Source organism: Eleutherodactylus coqui, chromosome 5 (assembly GCF_035609145.1).
Source record: "Eleutherodactylus coqui strain aEleCoq1 chromosome 5, aEleCoq1.hap1, whole genome shotgun sequence".
Lineage (NCBI taxonomy): Eukaryota > Metazoa > Chordata > Amphibia > Anura > Eleutherodactylidae > Eleutherodactylus > Eleutherodactylus coqui.
This window is the reverse complement of record NC_089841.1, coordinates 212,937,462-212,959,188: the sequence shown is the minus strand read 5'-3', so window position 1 is coordinate 212,959,188 and position 21,727 is coordinate 212,937,462.

Sequence of the window (21,727 nt, the reverse complement as noted above, 5' to 3'; positions counted from 1 at the left end):
TTGACTTTAGTTTCCAGTATTTAACAGCTCAGTTAGAGCATTTCTTCATGATTATCAGTTTTATCAAATTGACAAGAGTTACTCAATCTTTTACCACAAGCCAATGGTTGAAGACGAAATATGGCAAGACATGTCCAAAATTTTGATAAAAGACATTCTTCGTCTACACTTTGTAACAGGTTTACAGCAACAATGGGAGGATTCTTGTGCTAATGCAACTGCTGTAGCAGATGTTTCTAACAGATGTAGAGGTAATGACTAGAGATGAGCGAACGTACTCGTCAGAGCTTGATGCTTGCTCGAGTATTAGGGTACTTGAGATGCTCGTTACTCGAGAGGAGCACCACGCGTTACTCGAGTCAATTCCATTTCCTTCCCTGCATGTTTTGCGCCATTTTCTGGCCAATAGACATGCAGGGAAGGCATTACAACTTCCTCCTGTGACGTTCCAGCCCTATCCCACCCCCCTGCAGTGAGTGGCTGGGGAGATCAAGTGACCGCCGAGCATTTAAAGCGGTCCCGCCAGCTGCTCACCTCAGACACACGCTGGCAGAGATTAGGGAGAGTGCTGCTGCTGCTATAGGGAGAGTGTTAGCGTCTTCATGAACCCCAACGGTCTTTCTTAGGGCCACATCTGACTGTGTGCATTACAGTTGTGGCTGCTGGGAGCAGTTTTGCACAATTTTTTTTGTTTTCATCTTGGGCTATGCAGACTATTGCATTGTCAGTCTGCAGCCAATTATACAGAGTATAGGGGCAGTACTGGTCAGGGAGGGACAGTGGTAGTGTAGAATCCTGTCAACAAGTACCCCAAAAAAGCTCCTCCTTAGGGCTACCTGTGAGCGTGTGCATTACTGTTGTAGTGGCTCACTATTAGCCAGCTAGGCCTTTCTGCAGCCCATCGTATAATTTTTTGGCCTACAGTGTGCGTTACATAACCGCTGTGACCCTCCAAGTGAAGGCCAATAATTGCCTAATTTTTTACACCGCTCTGTGCGTCGCGTCAACTTCACGCACAGCGTACGCCCACAGCCACTGATAGAGGGTAAGACATATACACGCTATCTAGGCTGCTGGTTTTTAAAGAAAAAACTGAAAAAACACTCCTCCTTAGGGCTACCTGTGAGTGTGTGCATTACTGTTGTAGTGGCTCACTATTAGCCAGCTAGGCCTTTTTGCAGCCTAGCGTATAATATTTTGCGGACTGCAGTGTGCGTAACATAACCGCTGTCAGCCTCCAACTGCACACCACTAATTGCATAATTATTTAGACCGCTCTGTGTCTGCTCTATTGGTAATACACCATGCTGAGGGGTAGGAGTAGGCCTAGAGGACGTGGCCGTGGATGCGGGCGAGGACGCGGAGGTCCAAGTAAGGGTGTGGGCACAGACTGAGTTCCTGGTCCAGGTGAATCACAGCGGGCTGATGCGGGATTAGAAGAGAGGCAAGTTTCTGGGGTCCCCAGCTTCATATCACAATTTATGGGTCCACGTGGTAGATGTTTATTACAAAATGAGCAGTATGAGCAGGCCCTGTCGTAGATGGCAGAAAATGCATCCAGCAATGTATCGACCACCCAGTCTTCTACGCTGTCCACTGCTGCAACTCTGAATCCTCTTGCTGCTGCTCCTCCTTCCTCCCAGCCTCATCACTCCATGAAAATGACACATTCTGATGAGCAGGCAGACTCCCAGGAACTGTTCTCGGGCCCCAGCCTTGATTGGGAAAAAATGGTTCCTCTCCCACCTGAGGAGTTTGTCGTGACTGATGCCCAACCTTTGGAAAGTTCCCGGGTCCGGGTGATGAGGCTGGGGACTTCTGGCAACTGTCTCAAGAGCTTTCAGTGAGTGAGGAGGTCGATGATGATGAGACACAGTTGTCTATCTGTGAGGTAGTAGTAAGGGCAGTAAGTCCGAGGGGGAAGCGCACAGAAGATTTGGAGGACGAGCCGCTGGACGATGAGGTGACTGACCCCACCTGGTTCGCTAAGCCAACTGAGGAGAGGTCTTCAAAGGGGGAGGCAAGTGCAGCAGCAGGACAGGTTGGAAGAGGCAGATGGATGGCCAGGGGTAGAGGCAGGGCCAGAGCGAAGACTCCCTCAACTGTTTCCCAAAGCACCCCCTCGCGCCAAGCCACCCTGCAGAGGCCTAGGTCTTCAAAGATGTGGATGTTTTTCAGTGAGAGCGCGGACGACCGACGAAAAGTGATGTGTAACCTGTGTCGCGCCAAGATCAGCCGGGGAGCCACCTGTACCAGCCTCACCATCACCAGCATGCGCTGGCATATGATGGCCAAGTACCCCATGAGGTGGGACGAAGGCCGTTCACCGCCTCAGGGTTTGCACCACTGCCTCTTCCCCTGTGCCCCAACCTGCCACTCAGATCCAACCCCCCTCTCAGGACACAGGCACGAGCGCCTCCCGGCCTGCACCCACACCCTCACCTCCTCTGTCCTCGGCCCCATCCAGCAATGTCTCTCAGTGCAGCATCCAGCTGTCACTAGCGCAAGCATTGGAGCGCAAGCGCAAATACGCCGCCACGCACCTGCACGCTCAAGCTTTAAACGTGCACATTGCGAAATTGATCAGCCTGGAGATGCTGCCATACAGGCTTGTGGAAATGGAGGCTTTCAAAAACATGATGGCAGCGGCGGTTCTACACTACTCGGTCCCCAGTCGCCACTATTTTTCCCGGTGTGCCGCCCCAGCCCTACACCAGCACGTCTCCCGCAACATCAATCGTGCCTTCACCAACGCGATTACTGGGAAGGTCCACTTAACCACAGACACGTGGACAAAAACTGGCGAGCAGGGCCACTATATCTCCCTGACGGCATATTGGGTGAATTTGGTGGAGGCTGGGACCGAGTCAGAGCCTGGGACCGCACACGTCCTACCCACACCCAGAATTGCGGGTCCTTCCTCGGTTCTGGTATCTGCGGCGGTCTATGCCACCTCCTCTAAACCCTCCCCCTCCTCCTCCTCCTACGAAACCTCTGTCTCTAAATTAAGAAATGTGAGCAGCACGTCGCCAGCAGTCGATGTGGTGCGGCGTGGCAGCACAGTGGTGGGCAAGCGTCAGCAGGCCGTGCTGAAACTACTCAGCCTAGGTGACAAGAGGCACACGGCCCCCGAGCTGTTGCAGGGTCTGACTGAGCAGACTGACATCTGGCTTTCGCCGCTGAGCCTCCAACCGGGCATGGTCGTGTGTGACAACGGCCGTAACCTGGTGGCGGCTCTGCAGCTCGGCAGCCTCACACACGTGCCATGCCTGGCCCACGTCTTCAATCTGGTGGTTCAGCGGTTTCTGAAAAACTACCCGCACTTGTCAGACCTGCTTGGCAAGGTGCGCCGCATCTGCGCACATTTCCGCAAGTCCACCACGGACGCTGCCACCCAGCGGACCCTGCAACATCAGTTTAATCTGCCAGAGCACCGGCTGCTGTGTGACGTGTCCACACGGTGGAATTCTACGCTGCACATGTTGGCCAGGCTCTATGAGTAGCGTAGAACAATAGTGAAATACCAACTCCAACATGGGCGGCATAGTGGGAGTCAGCCTCCCCAATTCTTTACCGAGGAGTGGGCCTGGATGGCAGACATCTGACAAGTTCTCAGAAACTTTGAGGAGTCTACCCAGATGGTGAGCAGCGATGCTGCAATCATTAGCATCACCATTCCTCTGCTATGCCTGCTGAGAAGTTCACTGCAAAGCATAAAGGCTGACGCTTTGCGGGCGGAACAGGAGACGGGGGAAGAGAATATGTCGCTTGATAGTCAGAGCACCCTCATGTCTATATCTCAGCGCGTTTTGTTGGAGGAGAAGGAGGAGGGGTAGGAGCAGGAGGAGGAGGGGGAAGAGACAGCTGGGCCCACTGCAGAGGGTACCCATGCTGCTGGCCTCCTATCTGTTCAGCATGTATGGCCTGTGGACGAGGAGGATCCTAAAAGTGATCTTCCTAGTGAGGACAGCCATGTCTTGCATACTGGCACCCTGGCACACATGGCTGACTTCATGTTAGGCTGCCTTTCTCGTGACCCTCACGTTAGACGCATTCTGGCCACTACGGATTACTTGGTGTACACACTGCTCGACCCACGGTATAAGGAGAACCTTTACACTTTCATTCCCGAAGTGGAAAGGGGTTCGAGAGTGATGCAATACCACAGGGCCCTGGTGGACAAACTAATGGTAAACTTCCCATCTGACAGCGCTAGCGGCAGAAGGCGCAGTTCCGAGGGCCAAGTAGCAGGGGAGGCGCGGAGATCAGGCAGCATGTTCAGCGCAGCAGGGGAACACTCTCCAAGGCCTTTGCCAAACTTTATGGCTCCCCAGCAAGACTGCGTCACCACTCCCCAGTCAAGGCTGAGTCAGAGGGAGCACTGTAAAAAGATGATGAGGGAGTGCCTCAGCTCCATACAACTATTGGGTGTCAAAGCTGGACACGTGGCACGAGCTTGCGCTGTATGCTCTGGAGGTGCTGGCTTGCCCTGCCGCTAGCCTCTTGTCAGAGAGGGTGTTTAGTGGAGCTGGGGGAATAATCACAGACAAGCGTACCCGCCTGTCAACTGCCAGTTGCTGACATGCTTACACTCATAAAGATGAACAAAGCCTGGATTTCCCCAGACTGCTCTTCTCCACCAGCGGAGAGCAGCGGAACCTAAAGATTTTTTTTGCTGCAACCGCAGATAAAAGCACTCTTCTGTATCACCTGGAAAAGTGTCGCATTTATCTTTGTCAATCTGTCCCTGACATTAGTCCTCCTCCTGCTACTCCTCCTCCAGAAACAACATGTCATCGCGCTGAACGGCCAATTTTTCTGTGGCCCAAAAGGCTCATCTACATCTACCAATGTTTTTACAATTTTTCTAAGTTTCAAAAGTATTAAGACTGTTACATGAACCATTTTTTTCAACAGGGCTGCCTCCAGGCTCTGTTACAAATTAAGCAACAGTGAGCTGTATCTTTAAAAAAATGTTTATGGGTTTCTCCTGCCCTCTCGGTTGATAAATTTTTCAGAGGTACACTTGTACTCTTGGTACACTAATTTTTCGGGCCCACGCCTACACTCTTATCCAACTAATTTTTCCGGCCTTCGCCTACGCTCATGGTATCCCAATGTTTTAGAGGTTGGCCTATACAATTACTACAGAAATTTTACTGGGGTCTGCCTGCCTATACTTCTGCTACGAGAAAGTTACAGGGGTCTGCCTATACTGCTGCCACTTACATGTTACAGGGGTCTGCCTATACTGCTGCCACTTGAATGTTACAGGGGTCTGTCTATACTGCTGCCACTTGAATGTTACAGGGGTCTGCCTATACTTCAACTAATGACATGTTACTGGGGTCTGTCTATACTGTTACTACAGAAATGTTACTGGGGTTTCCCTAGACTTCTGCAACATAACTGTTACTGGGGTCAGCTTATACCTTTGCTACAGGAATATTACAGGGATCTGTGTATACCATGGGTGCACTAAGTCTTCCCATCATGGTGTTCTACCTTTCTGGCCCAAAAAAAACCCCAGACTGACTAAGGCATGGCGTGTGGGCCGCAGCCAACATGTATTCCCTCTCACGTAACCTCAGCTACCTGGGGCACTGCAATGGGATTTCTTTCTGTACCGTCTGTGTTCCTGCTAGCCACCCATTCTGCGGGTGCACACAGACTTGCCATAGCAGAGTTGTACCTGTCTGGCACTTTTAAAAATAACCCTAAATATCTAGGGCATGGCATGTGGGCCGCAGCCAACATGTATTTCCTCTCATGTAACCTCAGCTATCCGGGGCACTGCAATGGGATTGCTTTCTGTACCGTCTGTGTGTTCCTGCTAGTCACCCATGCTGCGGGTGCACACAGACTTGCCATAGCGGAGTTGTACCTGCCTGGCACTTTAAAAAAAACAAAAACCTGAATGTCTAGGGCATGGTGTGTGGGCCGCAGCCAACATGTATTTCCTTTCACGTAACCTCAGCTATCCGGGGCACTGCAATGGGATTTCTTTCTGTACTGTCTGTGTGTTCCTGCTAGCCACCCATGCTGCGGGTGCACACAGACTTGCCATAGTGGAGTTGTACCTGCCTGGCACTTTTAAAAATAACCCTGAATGTCTAGGGCATGGCGTGTGGGCTGCAGCCAACATGTATTTCCTCTCACGTAAATACACCTCAGCCTTCCGGGGCACTGCAATGGGATTTCTTTCTGTACCGTCTGTGTGTTCCTGCTAGCCATTCATGCTATGGGTGCACACAGACTTGCCATAGTGGAGTTGTACCTGCCTGGCACTTTTGAAAAAAAACAGAATGTCTAGGGCATGGTGTGTGGGCCACAGCCAACATGTATTTCCTCTCACGTAACCTCAGCTATCCGGGGCACTGCAAAGGGATTTCCTTCTGTACCGTCTGTGTGTTCCTGCTAGCCACCCATGCTGCGGGTGCACATAGACTTGCCATAGCGGAGTTGTACCTGTCTGTCCCCAAAACACTGACAGACTTGGATAGGGTGCAGAGTGCAGATGGTTTACCCCTTGCGTTGTCGATGAGGTATCCTACACCCAAACAGAATGAGTAGTGTGTGGACCCATGGAGTCCCCATTGCTATGTCACTCACAGCACCTTGGGCCACACAAGGGGTTTGCTGGGACAGAGGCTGACAGAGGCACTCTTGCCGCTATTGTGGCTTAATAGTGAGACCTAGGAACCTAAGATGCAGCCCTGCATGTTGCCCCTTGCCTGCCCTATCCATTTCTGTGGCGTTTCCATCACTTTCGTAAGTTTTGCAGATTTGCACAAATGAAAACCTTAGCGAGCATCGGTCATATACAAAAATGCTCGAGTCGCCCATTGACTTCAATGGGGTTCGTTACTCGAAGCGAACTGTCGAGCATCGCGGAAAGCTCGACTCGAGCAACGAGCACCCGAGCATTTTGGTGCTCGCTCATCTCTAGTAATGACAAAACTGATGATGGAACCCAGTTAAGATCAATGGGTGCTTTCCAATACAGCTGAACTCGAAGAGGTAGGGCGTGAAGGATGATATCAATGTTTGGTAAGGAAGAAGCAGTTTCATAGGGAGAAGGTGCTGATGTGTTGATGATGAAGATGCTTATTACATCCACCACTTACACCAATACAAGAAGACACAGTAATGGTCTTTGCTACCACTGTTCCTTCATCCACAAATACTGCAGCTACACTTACATGGCAGTATTATATTGTCACTGGGCCGGCGAAGCCACTTTAATTCCAATGAACTCATAATATCAAAAAGTAGAACCACATAAGAATATGATTTCTCACTACTAAACACGGAAGGTAAAGGCAAGGAATGTGATGGAGATAGCAAGGATAAAATGGATAAATCTATCCTATACAAGGAGGTATAAACAGTGGCAGTGTTCATGCTAGGGCCAGGGGGAATTATGTGTACATATCTTTTATCTATAAAATTATGTATTACCCTTCCACTTATGTAGTTCCCTTCCACTTATTCTATCCCTATACACCATACAATATGTGAAGAAAGAAAGTAAAAAAGGGTTAGATCCACCAATTAAAATGCTTCTTTGCTTCAGGCAAATGCTAGTAAACTAGTTATAATTTTATGTACAAAGAATATTACTTATATATATAATATTCTCTGTACATAAAATTATTTTAATTGGTGGATCTAACCCTTTTTTACCCACTTTCTTTACATATTGTATGGTGTATAGAGATAGAATAAGTGGGAGGGAACTACATAAGTGGAAGGGTAATACATAATTTTACAGATGCTTAAAATAAGGCATGGGTCTACATCTTCACTCCACTGTCTAACACCTATTCACCACTATTGAGAGATGGGCACCCAGGGATCACTCTTTTCCCTCTAACTTAAGTGGAGGTGCTATAAGGATTAACAGTAAGCCCAATAAACAGAAATATAACCAAATATCATGTGGAACACCCCAAATCCCTACTTCGTATTACCAAAGTAATGTCAAAGTAATTTAAAGTTCACAAACTTCACAGTATCCAGATTGTAGTTTTCCTTTGTTAACAGTTACCAGAGTTCATCATTATTGCATCCCTTTCTACACAACATTATCAATATCTGTCAAACAGAAAGAACTGTTTGTTACGAGAGATTAATATCTCCGATCATTTTTATTATTCGCGCTTCAAACAATGTACATTCCATTGTCTGAATTCAGCTCCATTCAGTAAGACAGCATTTTTAAGTTCAAGAATTGTAAACAGTTAATAAAACATTGAATGGGTATTAATTACTTTCCAGTTAATTACCTGCCATGTGGATCTTGTTGAGCTATTGATTACTGGCAAACATTCATCCCACAGGGGATGATGTGATTTAACTTCATCCAACGAGTCAATTAGCCCAAGCAACACTGGGAAAGCGACTGCTTTGCCTCAATAGCTAGAGTTCCTTGCCAAGAAGGGTACATAAGCCATTTATTTGTTCATTAAAACACAGTGCTATTGTCAACAGGAGGCACTTAACAGGTGTTATTGAGATTGGTAAAATGTCACTCTGTGTCTTAAGATTTTCTAGTAGAACAATAAACATAACCTAATCAAAAATGATAACGTGTCTAGATGGTAGGGCAAGGGAGTTAACCCTTATGGGAGCCAATGTTTATAGTTTTACAATGTATGTCGAATACCATTTTCTTATGCTCTATTCCAAGCAAAACTCTATGATTTTATCAGAGTATTATATAACAGACTGCATTTACTAGTATCATTTCATACGTAGCTAGCTATCTTTTTCTGAGTCGTGAGATCACTTGATAATGTACAAAGCACTTTAGTAAAATGAAATGACTAAAATACTACATATTCTTGTAAGACCAGGATCAAGAGCTAATAAAAAGAAAAGCACAGCGGGTATTGTGGCAGGTTGCTGCGGGTGCCAAGTAGATGACTTAATCTGGAGAGGGGAGGAAAAAAGAGAAGTAAGGAGCTAAACAACTGAATATCGGCAAGAGTATATTGGCAACAAGACCAGAGGAAGACAAAGAATGCATGGGCTACAAGAACAATAGGTTTTACTGTAACTATGCGGGGAAAAAAGAATGAATAAAGCAATAGTAAAATAGATTTCCAGAATGTCTATCCTGTCATATGAGCTCCAAAACACATGGGTTTGTAGAGGAGAATCTTGATGCATGTATTCAAACCTGCATTTGAAGAAGATTTACGTTGAGAAGACTTGTCTTATTAGGCTGGGTTCACCCAGCATTTCAGCCTACGTTCCGCTTTTCCATCCAGGGGGTTCCATCTCTGTTTGGTCTCCATTATACTAGTGAAGTCCAAGGTTCCTTCCAGGGTTGCTTTGGGATGCCATTATCTCTAATCCAGATGGAACAACCAGATAGTTTTCAATGTTTTATATATTTCCAGATCATACATAGGTGCTCCAAAATTGTTGGTTTCTGAGGAATACAATTATTTTATAAAGCAGATATGTCTCCTACAAATTGTTTTAACTATATATAAAATAGACATACAATAGCTCTGCTTTGATACATCATTGTATAGGGAATGGCAAACTATATGTAGAGATTTTATGCTGTACTTTTATTACTGAAAATTCTACAGTCTTGTTCTCATCTTCTCCCCGTATGAAGACAACTGTTGAATAGTCTACTAATGTGCAGACTATAAATTCATTCAACAAAGAGGTCAATGTGGTCACAATGAAGTACGTTTTTCAGCACACTGTTTGGGATCATGCACACTGGCATAGAGACTGTACAGTAGTGACATTTGGTGTCTGGCAACTTAGTATGCAGTCGTACAACCTTCATGCACTTTAAAGAGTCTCCATTGAAGTCCATATACAATGCTACTATGGATAAATACATCTATACATGCAACATTTGATGAAATACGCTATTATTTTCCCTGTAAGTCTTGCTGAAAGAAACTCTGTATGCCTCCCATATGAAATTAAAGTCATATGAAAGTTTAGTAGAGGAGTTCTTCTATTGTTGCTTGAAGTGGTTTTCCCACTGGATTGGCCACTTTTGAAGTTCTGTATACTGTCTAAAACGTCATGCATATGACCATATTACGCTACTGATTTTTAAAAGGGTTGTCCCACTTCTAGATGTTTTGCTGTAGGAAGCAGACAGCTCCATACACTGTGCATTGACCTGGGTTGGTACTGCAGACCGAGTCCCTATCACTTCAATAGTATCAGCCTGCAGTACCAACCTGGAGCACTGCACAATATATAGAGCTATCTTCTTCCTGCAGCAAAACATCTAGAAGTGGGGCAACCCCTTTACAAATCAGCACCCTAATATGGTCATATGTTTGACTTTTTAGACAGTGTACATGTCATAGAATATAAAGTGTTAAGTTTCAAAATGCAATAAGTGTATGTTTCTTATCTTGTATTGGACTATTGGCCCTTAAATAGAAGACTAAAACCTATGCTTTTTAGTGCTGGTAACTAGAATTTTAAGATAAGAAGTCAACAGACAAATTAAATAAGACTAAACCATGTTAACAGAGAAGACACACAACGATTGTAGAAATAGCGTCTAATGCAACAGGAATATCCTGATTGTACTGATTTCCATGTCTGAGACGAGCCTTAAGAGCTTTCAGACTATTTGGTAGATGTCAATAAGTCTTATGATCAATAAGCATTTTCACCTTTGTAACAGTAAACTATGTAACACTAATCTTTGTACCAAGTAACTTTTGAATACGCCCTCTTCTTTCTGTATAAGAGTTGGCAATGTTGATAATAAAGTAGAATTCATTGAGTTCTCATGGAGAAGTGTCTTGACATAACATGGAGTAATTTCATGCTATTGATAGATAATTGCTAGCAAATCTTCTCATCACAGGCTTCCATATCTACCAATTTGGCACCTGGCCGCGAGGTCAAGATCGGTACTGGTGTGGTCCGATAGCATACAGAAGTTCTAAAGTGGACAATCTATCTAAACCTTTATGTTATTGTGTTTATAAGTGATAAAGACCTAGCTGAATTCTTTATATCATAGCAGCAAATTCCATACATGGATATTTTGGATTCCCTTATAGATGTTTAAGAGTTGACTCATTTCTAAACTCCGATTAGATCTTGTAATGTTAATTTTTTTTTATTGACATACATTGATCCTCAAAAACCAACATAAATTTTTTTTTTTTTTTTTTTTAAAACAGCTAATGTTTCTTTTTGGCTGATCAAAAGGAACAGTAAGCATGACCATGACCTTGCTGAAGGCGCTCCGAAATAAAGCAGTCTAAATTTTGGAGTAAGTATATTAAGGGAAAAGAGGTTTGTTGGACAATTGAAAAAGCTTCTTTGTGCAGGTTATTTGTTTCTCATTGCTGTCCAAGAAAAACTATCATAAATCACAATGGATTTTAGCAAAATCACCCAAAGAAAAGTCCACTTGCTGCAGGCCATGAAAATTCTTTTGAGTTTACGGAGAAGGAGGTCATGCATGGAATATTTTATATGTCATTTTAAGGTCATGTTCCACAGCCAAGCAATAGCACTATACTTATTAGCTTGCCATAGATGCAATGAAGTACAGTCTGAATATTACATAATGAACACCTGATTAGATTAAGATAACATTGTGTGACAAAAAGACAGAAAATAAAAACAATGGATATAAGTGAACACCAACAGATGTGACTTTCTTTTGTCCACCATGTTGTAATTTTGGATCATTTTAATAGTTAAAACCCTTTTGCTCCATATTTTACAGTTGTTAAATATATTAAACCACTTGCAATTCAAGAAAAGCATCCTGCTTCGGTGTCAATGTTAACGAGGTGGCCTGCTAGTAATAGCATGAAGAAATAGAAGTCAAATATAAGAAACTGACAATGGAGGAACAGGGGGAAAGAAAAAGGTGGAAATTTATTGAAAGGGAAGAAAGGAGAGAAAAAAAACAGAATGAAAATACTAACAGATAGCGGATAATATTGCAACCCAGATAATCTAATTTCATATGATATAAAATGTTTTAAACTTTTTTACACCTCACTGGAGGAAATATTCAATACTGTGCTTGAATGTAAGAATTAATAGTAAATATTCAGTACAGGTAGTTATTGTAGGGACAAGTGAAAATGCAACAAATAATATTATAATTTCATTTAATTAATTATCTTAGGGTTCAGTCAGGCGAGCCATTTTTAAGCACTTGTATAGCACCAATGATTTTCAATGGAAGAAGTCACATGTCCGATTTTTACATGCGTGATAAAAAAAATCCCAACTGTAAAAAATAGGACAGCGTTTATCGCATGTGACTGACGGAAAGAAAATGTGAAACCCCTGGATGCTGTTACTTCCAGGGGCTTCACCTAGTTGTCAATGGGGCCAGCGGCAGCGCTGGGCCTATTGAAATCATACGGAGAACATCGTAATCGGCAGTGGAGCTCAGACTGGAGAAGAACATCCACGGTGCACCATGGGAGAAGACCCGCAGTGCACCATGGGAGAAGACCAGCGGTGCACCTTGGGAAATGACGGTGGCCATCTTGGAAGAAGATTTTTATAACTTCATGAAACAGCTTCATGGTGAGTAGAAACGCTCTAAAAAACCGATTTACATGGGTAGTTTGTGATGCTTGCTTAACATGGGGGACTGGGGTGTCAAAATTTTTTCGTTTTGGCCGCGGGACAACCCCTTTAAGTGTTCCAAGGCAAAATGTATGTTATACCATTAAATTAATAAATAGTGTAAATTCTAAAACAAAACAAAAAATTAATTAATTACATACACACTGTTATCCAATCCAATGGGCAAACATGATGAGAAGTAAAGTGGAAGTGCATTAAGCATATAATCATCCAAACAACTATAGTACTATGGTATGTATACCTCCCATGTGCCATGGAAGCCCTCTTGTATTTTGTATCCCTTACTAAGTTTGCTCAACAGAGTGGCGACACACCAAAATTACTGAAACTTTGTGCAATCAGAAGTCGCAGAGCCATAAAGTTGCACAAATTGTAGGACTCAATTCTCTTGTAGAGAAGTTTCAGTAAAGCAACAATCACATAACTAGCCATTGTGTAGCCATTGCCTAATGCCTTATTAACACCGTGCAGTTTTTGCAGGCATTTTTTTATTTTGCAGAAACGGGAATTGAGTCAAAAGAGGAAATATGTGCTGTATGTTTCCCTTTACTTTATATTCTATACTGTGTTCTTTTTCTGCTTAGGATCCACTCAAGGTTCTACATGAAAAAAAAAGAAAAGCAAAGATAGCTATGTTTTTTAGTTGCTGGAAGGGAATACCTGTAGAAGTTATATTATCTTGAACAAAATGAAGAATATAATGTAGCTACGCTAAACTAGTCAAGGACTCCTCTGACATTTAATCTTTTGGCAGTTATATTGTATTTTGTCCCTCGTCGTCTTCTATCTAAGTGATAGTTGATCTTTTTATTTCAATCATTTAAAGAAGTTTTTTTTGTTCAACTAAAATAGAATGACTGACACTACAATATAACCCACTGAGACAGAGGAGAACGTGTAAGAAATGTTGCCATCTCTAAAAGTTTAAACAAGGATAATGGACATAAAGTATTTTCCTGTTATATACAATATATCATATTTTCAATGATTTTAGGCAAACTCACTTGCTAAAAGAAAGTCCTTAGGAATTTACACTATGGAACACCAATAAAGTAACCAGAATGAGAACACTAATAACATAGCTCGACATATTCTTGATAGAATAAAGGGTAACGCCTTAAATGATAAATCTCGTTAAAATTCTTACTACTCTGTTATGTTATAAATACATGTTAAAAGACCAAAGTACTCTATAACTATGACCTGCCACCCAACTGGTTATAGAGTACTTTGGTTTTTTGGTGACATTTTTTAAGTCCCTGTAGGCTTATATATTTTTGTACATACTCTGTCTTCAATTTTTGAACTACTTTGACTAGTTGTTAATTTGTTTAAATTTGCAGCGTCATCTGTGCCAATCCTTGCACTTCTGCTACCTAGTGGTAATATTTCCATTATTTTTATTTAGTAAATCCTTATGCTCCCCTCAACTCTTCTTTACTGCCAAATAAAATTTGACTAGAAGCTTCTGGTGCAGGTTAGCACCAGGGTTGTCCTTCTCAGGGCAAGAGCTCTGTTGAGACCAGATGTTTCTAGAGAGCAATAGGGCAATAGGGCTACTTATATATGAACAAGGTCTACTGCTGACCGAAATGTGTACTCTCTATCTGATTTTATGTATCAACACTGAAGTAATAAAGGCTTACATCTTCATACACAAGCAGCAACTTTGTTTTTTGAATATACCTGCGATGGATCATAGTAGTGGACTGTGTGGTCAGGCTGCCTCTGGACAAGAAGATCTAGCTAGGATTGAAGTGGGTGCCCACTGAGTGTGGTGGTGAGTATTTTTTTATGTGCTCACAGAAATAAGGCTAGTATTTCCTTATTTGTTTTTTCCAGTAATCTATTTTTATATTGATATCAGTAAAGTAAAAAAGTTTTTACAGTAAAAAACTTTTGATGATCTATCTACATTAAGAGAGCTGATACAGATGGATAGAACTGTCAAAAGCCATCTGTAGCAAAATGGCTGGGTTTGGTATTTCAGTACTAACAACCAGAGGGAGAAGACCAAGACATTGAATTCACTGATACCCAACCATTTTTTCCTCACAAGAGGATGATGAGCGTGAGTCAGGGCACACGCTCAGCCCTCCACAAGCAATGTATACTGAGAAGGATATGGAAATGGAGTTGCCAGCTCCCAGTGCTTATTGTGACATAGATTCCAGTCAGGTGGAGAAGGCCAACAAAGAGCAGGTGGAAGGTGATGAAGTGCTTGACCCAACAAGAACACATAAACTCCCAACAACTCGCTGCCTTGGAGAGCCCATCTGGGACAGAGAGCAAAAAAGCAGCCTCATCATCCACCCTGTTCTGTTGAAGAATGCTGTTAGTGGTAGGTTGCACCTGACTATGGACATGTGGTCCAACAAGCATGGCCATGGGCATTTCATATCCTTAAAAGCACACTGGGTCAATGTCCTGTAGGTGGGGCATGAAGCTGAAAGTGGTGGTCCACATTTCAATGTACCCCCAAGAGTTGTGGGACATTCATCCTTGTCTGCCCCCTACTCACCGCCCTCCTTCTCTTTCTCCCAAAACAAAAATTTTCTAAATCATAAGAAACAGCTGTAGCTTTGCAACTGCTCTTTGGAGCTGGCCCATGCTTGGCCTTTCTGTTCACTTGGTAGAATTTGCCCTTGGCAAAATTTATGACATTGCTTTTAAAACAAGCACCACACTTGCTGTTTCCCTTAGCTTATTTTTTTGGTAACGCTACTGCTATTCCTTAGGGGAGGAGTTACTGCTACTGCTATTCCTTAGGGGAGGAGTTACTGCTACTGCTATTCCTTAGAGGACATTGCTATGAAAATTCCTTGGCGCAATTTTTGATCTAGGAGGCTCTACGTGGGCTTTGTTTTCAGTGACACTTGTATGCTACGATTGACCTCTACGAGACTATACACTATTGTAACCAATTTTAGGGAGGAGGAGCACAGTATTTCCCAGATGTGTGGCTTCTGAAGAGCAAATTAGTGAACCCAACTTTTACTCCAAGTGACTATTCATTGAATGAGCCTGATACCAACACGAACTGATTATTCCACTAATCGCTCATCACTATTTCTATTGCCACTAATACAGTATGTCTTTTCTCTTTTATTATTTTTGAGTTCTGCGGGAAGATTATTATTGTAAAAGTGTGTCCGTGAAAACTGATTAAACATATTATATAGCTGATGTTAATGTTGTTAGTTTTTAGAAGCTAGAGGTACAATTTCAGTTTCTTATGTGTAGTTAGCACAAGCTTCATGTTTTTTTCAGCTACACTCAATGTGGTAGGTGCTTGCCACTCTTGATCTCGGAAAAATAGTAAGCCAATAATACTAGTCAAAGATATTAAAGATAATGGATAGTCTATTCAAGCTAGTTTTCTGATAATTGAGATGCTGAGGGAAAATTGCTTCCAGGTAACTAGCCTGTCCGTTCAGACATTCGTTTAAGACATGAACTTAAAATAAAAGGCTTTATGAAAGGCACCTATTTTAAGAAAATGCAGGGTACTTTCTTCTTTTACGGGTAATTCTGAGCAGATCAAAAAATTATTCTACACTTTCATATGCAGTTACTTGTTTATGATATGCTGTAGTTTAGCTATTTATTTGTGACACATATTTATATTATACTTTATTATTTTTTTTTAAATATATACATAAAGACATGGTAATATACATCAGTTATTTATTTGTAAAATATCAGAATACTTACTGTCACTTATTCTCCTTCACCTCCCAACATTAATCATTCTTTTGCACAGCAAAAAGAAAATTTCCTTCCAACTCTTAGATATAAATTCTTATACCACTAAGCATTTTCTCCATTATTAATTGAGGATCTAATGAGCGATTAAAAGGGCAAATTTACTAAGCCTGGCATTTCCCAATAGCAGACATCTTCATAGGAAACCAATGCCAGGCGTGTGGGTGCTTGGCTGGTGGCGGCTCCTCCTCTGCTCCACTCCATGTGCCTGAGCTGTCATCTTCTCTCCTCCACTAGGCTCCTTCTGCTGCACTTCTCCATTAATTCTGAGTGCCCTACATGCAATATAGCAGGTCTTATTTGAAGAATAAGAGGATTTCAAAGGTAGAAGCCAGATGAAGGTGCCAGTCTGGCACTGAAACGCAGTACCGCTGACTCTCCCAATCTTTTAATTATGTTTAAGCGCATCTAATACCCGTCTTTTTTCATCTCTTGCATTGGGCCACATTTTGTGACTTTTCTATGCCATTTTTCTGGCGTAAAGCCCTCTTAAATGTCCCCCAAAATCTTATTTATGTACAGATGTAGACCACAGCCCTGCATATCTTTACTAATTAATGTGAAGTGACTACCCAGAGTCTTTAGTATTGAAATGAACAGAATTCAAGTTATTTCAATCCACATTTTCTTTAAGACAGCTAGCTAATCAAAATTGCAATCAAGTATAAAAAAGAAAGGTACTGAGAATGCTCTTATTAAAGGTACTGCAGTTTCCTATTGACATTTAAAGCAAGTGTGGCCTAGACTAGAGTTTTGAATTTCATGGATCTTCTGGGTATCTTCCGTTATTACAACGTAGAGCAAAAATAGTGTGATACTGTGTTAGCCAGGAAAATCTAAGTAATGTTTAAATACACTTTAATGATCTTTTAGAAAGCAAGCATTCCTTTCCATGTTTGTTCCTATTCTCAGCACAATTACTTATTGGTCTTTATCCTTATTTTCAATGAATGGCTGAGTGCTGCCTCTGATTGGCTGAGTGCTGTGACCAAACACAGGCAGCGCTCAGCTGTCATTCAATGAAAAATTTTTATACCAGAATACAGAGGACGGCTGCCAGGGATGGAGAGGAAGGCCAGACATTGCTTCTAGGTGAGTTAACTTTTTTTTTCTTTTTCTACAGCTAGGGATGATTTTCAGGGAAGGGCTTATATTTCAAGCCCTTCCCCGAAAAAAATCATCACTGCAGGGCTTGACTTCATCGCATTGCTTTTAATGGAGTGGCAGAAGCATTGAAAGCAATGGGAGAAGATCGCACTCCTGTGCCACAGCTGTGGCAGGGGAACTCTTCATCCCCACGGGAAGTCCCCTTGTCACTGAACACTGTGACAGTGCTGTCACAGTGTTCAGTAATGATGTCCACGTAATTAGAATGACTGGCAGCAATCCAAGGTATGGAAAAATACAAATGCGTTTATTTACCCCATAACAAACAAGCAACGTTTCGGTCAACAGACCTTCCTCAAGCTCAAGTGTTCAGTAATGATGGGACTCCCCATAGGATAAAGGCATTCCCTGCCACAGCTGTGGCACAGGAGTGCGATGTTCTCTGTATGTTTTCAATGGGCCGGCATTGCTGCCGCCGGCCCCATTGACGACAAGGTTTTATATCCAAGGAATCCACTGCTGCAGCTGTCACAGCCACAGCAGGAAGTGTGACCACACAACAAGTGTGAATTTAAAAACACATCCGCCGATTCAGTCATGCAAATTTTTTTACATGTGTGTTGCGTTTTGTTTCACACACCTAAATGCGTGAAAAAATGCTCCTCTGACAGAGGCTTCAAGTGTTTTAATAATGAAAAAAAAACTACAAGTGTGACCTAACCCAAGCTGTTCTTCAGTAGCACGTAAAGTGCCTGAAGCCCTAAATTACTTCTTTTTCACCTATGACTTGGAAATTATTTTTTAAGGAGAAAACTGTTGGGTGATAAGGTATTGCAGTTTACTGCACATATTATTATGCTGCATTTGGTGGTGCATTAAAATATGTCAAAACATCAAATTTATTGGTTGTGGCAACAAGATACAGCTTCTGCATTAGGGGCAAGTAGCATCAAACTAGTCTTCTTACTAGATTGTAGCTAGTATATTTTTAAAAATTAACTATGCATACTGATACAAAGGTAGGATACTGTCCCAGTTCCCAGCAAGATGCAGACAAGCATCTGATAGTATGGGCATGACCAGTGGGTTGCTAGCCAGCATAGTGTCTTATATATAACCATGTTGCTGGCACCCTATGTGTGTAGTTAGAATACAAAGCAGCAGTCAGATACATAATTTAGAGCTGGCAATGCAAAATCTTTAACAGGGCCCCCCAACTGTTAGATTTAATTCATAGTACTACTTATATGGGGAAGAATGAGTTTATAGTTCAGGGCCCAGGGGCAAATGTACCCTCTGGATCCACTAGCATCACACGAGTGATGGCAGCTACCTTCCTGAATGGTAGCTGTATGAGTGGATGCTCATCAGTGCTTTCCAACTGTGTTACCTCCCATTTATCAGTGCTTGTCTGCAATTGCTATTCTAACCTGGCCTTGTATAAGCAAATATGGCCTATTCAAAGATAAGAAGCAAATTTGACCCTGCTTCTAGTAATTTTATTATGAAACCCCTACCAATGATAGTTTTCTTTAATTTTAGTTAGAGCATATGAGCACGGAGCTTCTTTCTTTCCCCAAGTGAATCTTAAATGGAAGATGACTGTTCAACTGATAACTGTGTAATCTAAAGTTAATTAACATACTGCTGACATATCTCATAGTGTGAATAAAATGAGCATGAATATAATAAGTACTAATGCAAAACTATAGAAAAAAATACTGTAATAGAGAAAGCATGAAGCAGAAATCTAGTATAATGAACACTTGAGATATAAGACTACCAATACAAACATGCTTCTTCAATCTTTACTGGGTTTTCATTTAATTATGTGTAGCAATTATTTCATTTTCATCAATTGTCCTTATCCAATGCAAATACATTAGGATAAGCATTCTAGTTCTTACATTTAAATATTCATTTATTTTAATACCTATGTGATACAGATGTTATACATTGTGAAAGCTTTTTTCATGAATTTCCTTCAACTTGGCTTTTGTGCTCAGTAGCTCTATAATATTTGCTCTAGGCCATGACTGAGAATTGCTGTGTATGCAGAATTAAAGCTTGGTTGCTCACTGGTATATGCATTTATTCATTTAATTCCAAATGTGAGAGAATATGAGAAAATGATAATATATGACTAGGAGATAATTTCCAATGTATCAATTATTTTCAGATGTTCATAAAGGTAAAACATGTGATGATATTTTGTATCGAGACAATTTCCAACTTATTTTGTTATTTAGCATTTGATAAAGCTCAGCCAGAAATTGTAAGAATTTAAGAACCCAGTACTGATTCTTTATTGAAAATGACAGCATACACACAAAGGTTTCAAGGATCTTGGCTAGATTATCCGTGTGTCAAGGTAATATACAATTGATCAAAGTTGACATTGACAGCTATGGGAAAGCGATAAAGTACTTAGACGTCTTACAGAAAAGATGAAAGAAAAACATTCCCCCTCCCCTTAAAGTTTATGCTGAAGGGCATTTGTAACCTTTTTCTCCTGCTGCATTACAGCAATTGAATGTGTAGCATGAATGCTGTGTCATACTGTGTCCTTTTTAAAAGGCAGTGAAGCAACATTGAAATTATTTCTCAACTTTATTTTATTAAAATCTATGCATTTTGGAACATGCTTGCTATACATTATCTTTAAAAAGCAAATACATTGTAATCCATAGTCAGTAAAGGAAATTAGCAAATAGTGTTCAATGCCATGCAAATATCTTGTGCTGCTTCTTATTGAAAGCAGATATGAAATAGGCTTCAAATTGTAAATACTGTATATCACTAATAAATGTATCAATGAAACAATAGTCATTCTTACATGTAGCAGAATTAAACTGGTAACTGGTCTCTTTTGTGTGAGGCATGTAAACTTTTTGTGTCAACTCAGTTGTACCAAAAGTCAAACTTACTTCTGATGCACTGAAAAAGTTGGCTTTGTTATATTTGTTAATGACCCTTGCAGTAGAAATATAATGTTTGGGCTAAACTTGAATAAAACACTATGCAAAATGAAGAATACTTAAATCAGTTAATATTTCAGCACCTTGGCTAGTTACAGATGTGTGAAGGCTTATGTGTTGAGATAGATGTAGAGGTGTAGGTTTGTTCAAAAATTAGTGGAAAGCCCAACTTAGGACAGCGAATGTAATCTGTATATATATAGATATACATTCTGAGGGCTTAGTCACACGGGCGTTTTTTCACGTGATTTGCGGATCGCATGACGGATGCGCATCCGCAAATCGCGTGACCGATGCCCAAAAATCGCCCGAAAATCTGCTCCTAGCCGCGTTTCATTAGAAACGGGCCGGAGCTGTCCAGCGCATTGCATTCAATGGAGCCGGCAATACAGCAATCCATTGAAAGCAATGCGCTGTGGGCGAGCGTGGGATGAATTGTCGGAAGGGCTTAAATATATAAGCCCTTCCCTGCAATTCATCCAGAAATGTGTTAAAATAAAAAAATATATATATACTCACCTTGTCCCAGCAGCCGGAGTACAGCGCGGCCGTCCTGCAGTGGGTGTGAAGGGGGTGTGACTCAAAGCTGCCCCTGATTGGCTCAGCCTGAGCCAATCAGAGGCAGGTCTCACTCACACCCATTCATGAATTCATGAATGAGTGTGAGTGAGACCTGCCTCTGATTGGCTCAGCGCTGAGCCAATCAGGGGGCAGGTCTGACTCACACCCCCTTCACACCCACTGCAGGACGGCCACGCTGTACTCTGGCTGCCGGGACAAGGTGAGTATATATATTTTTTTTATTTTAACACATTTCTGGATGAATTGCAGGGAAGGGCTTATATATTTAAGCCCTTCCCGATAATTCATCCAGCACTGTCCGGCAGACCATTGCTTTCAATGGGCAAACATCGTTCTTCTCTGCCACAGCTGTTACAGCTGTGGCAGAGAAGAATGATTTGTCTTCTATATGTTCTCAATGGGGTCGGCGCTGCTGTAGCCGGCCCCATTGAGCGCATATAAAGAAGAGAACAGGAATCGCAGATAGGTGCGATCTGCGATTTCTGTTCTATAATTTATCGGACGAGCGCATAAAAAGCGCTCGTGTCCGATACCATTGCAAAGCAATGGTTTTAAAAAATCGCCGGACGCATGCGCATGCGCAAATCGCGCAAAAAATCACCCATCTGACTGAGGCCTCAGGGAAATTATTCTGTGGAGTTAGGGATAATAAATTATGATGTTAATGC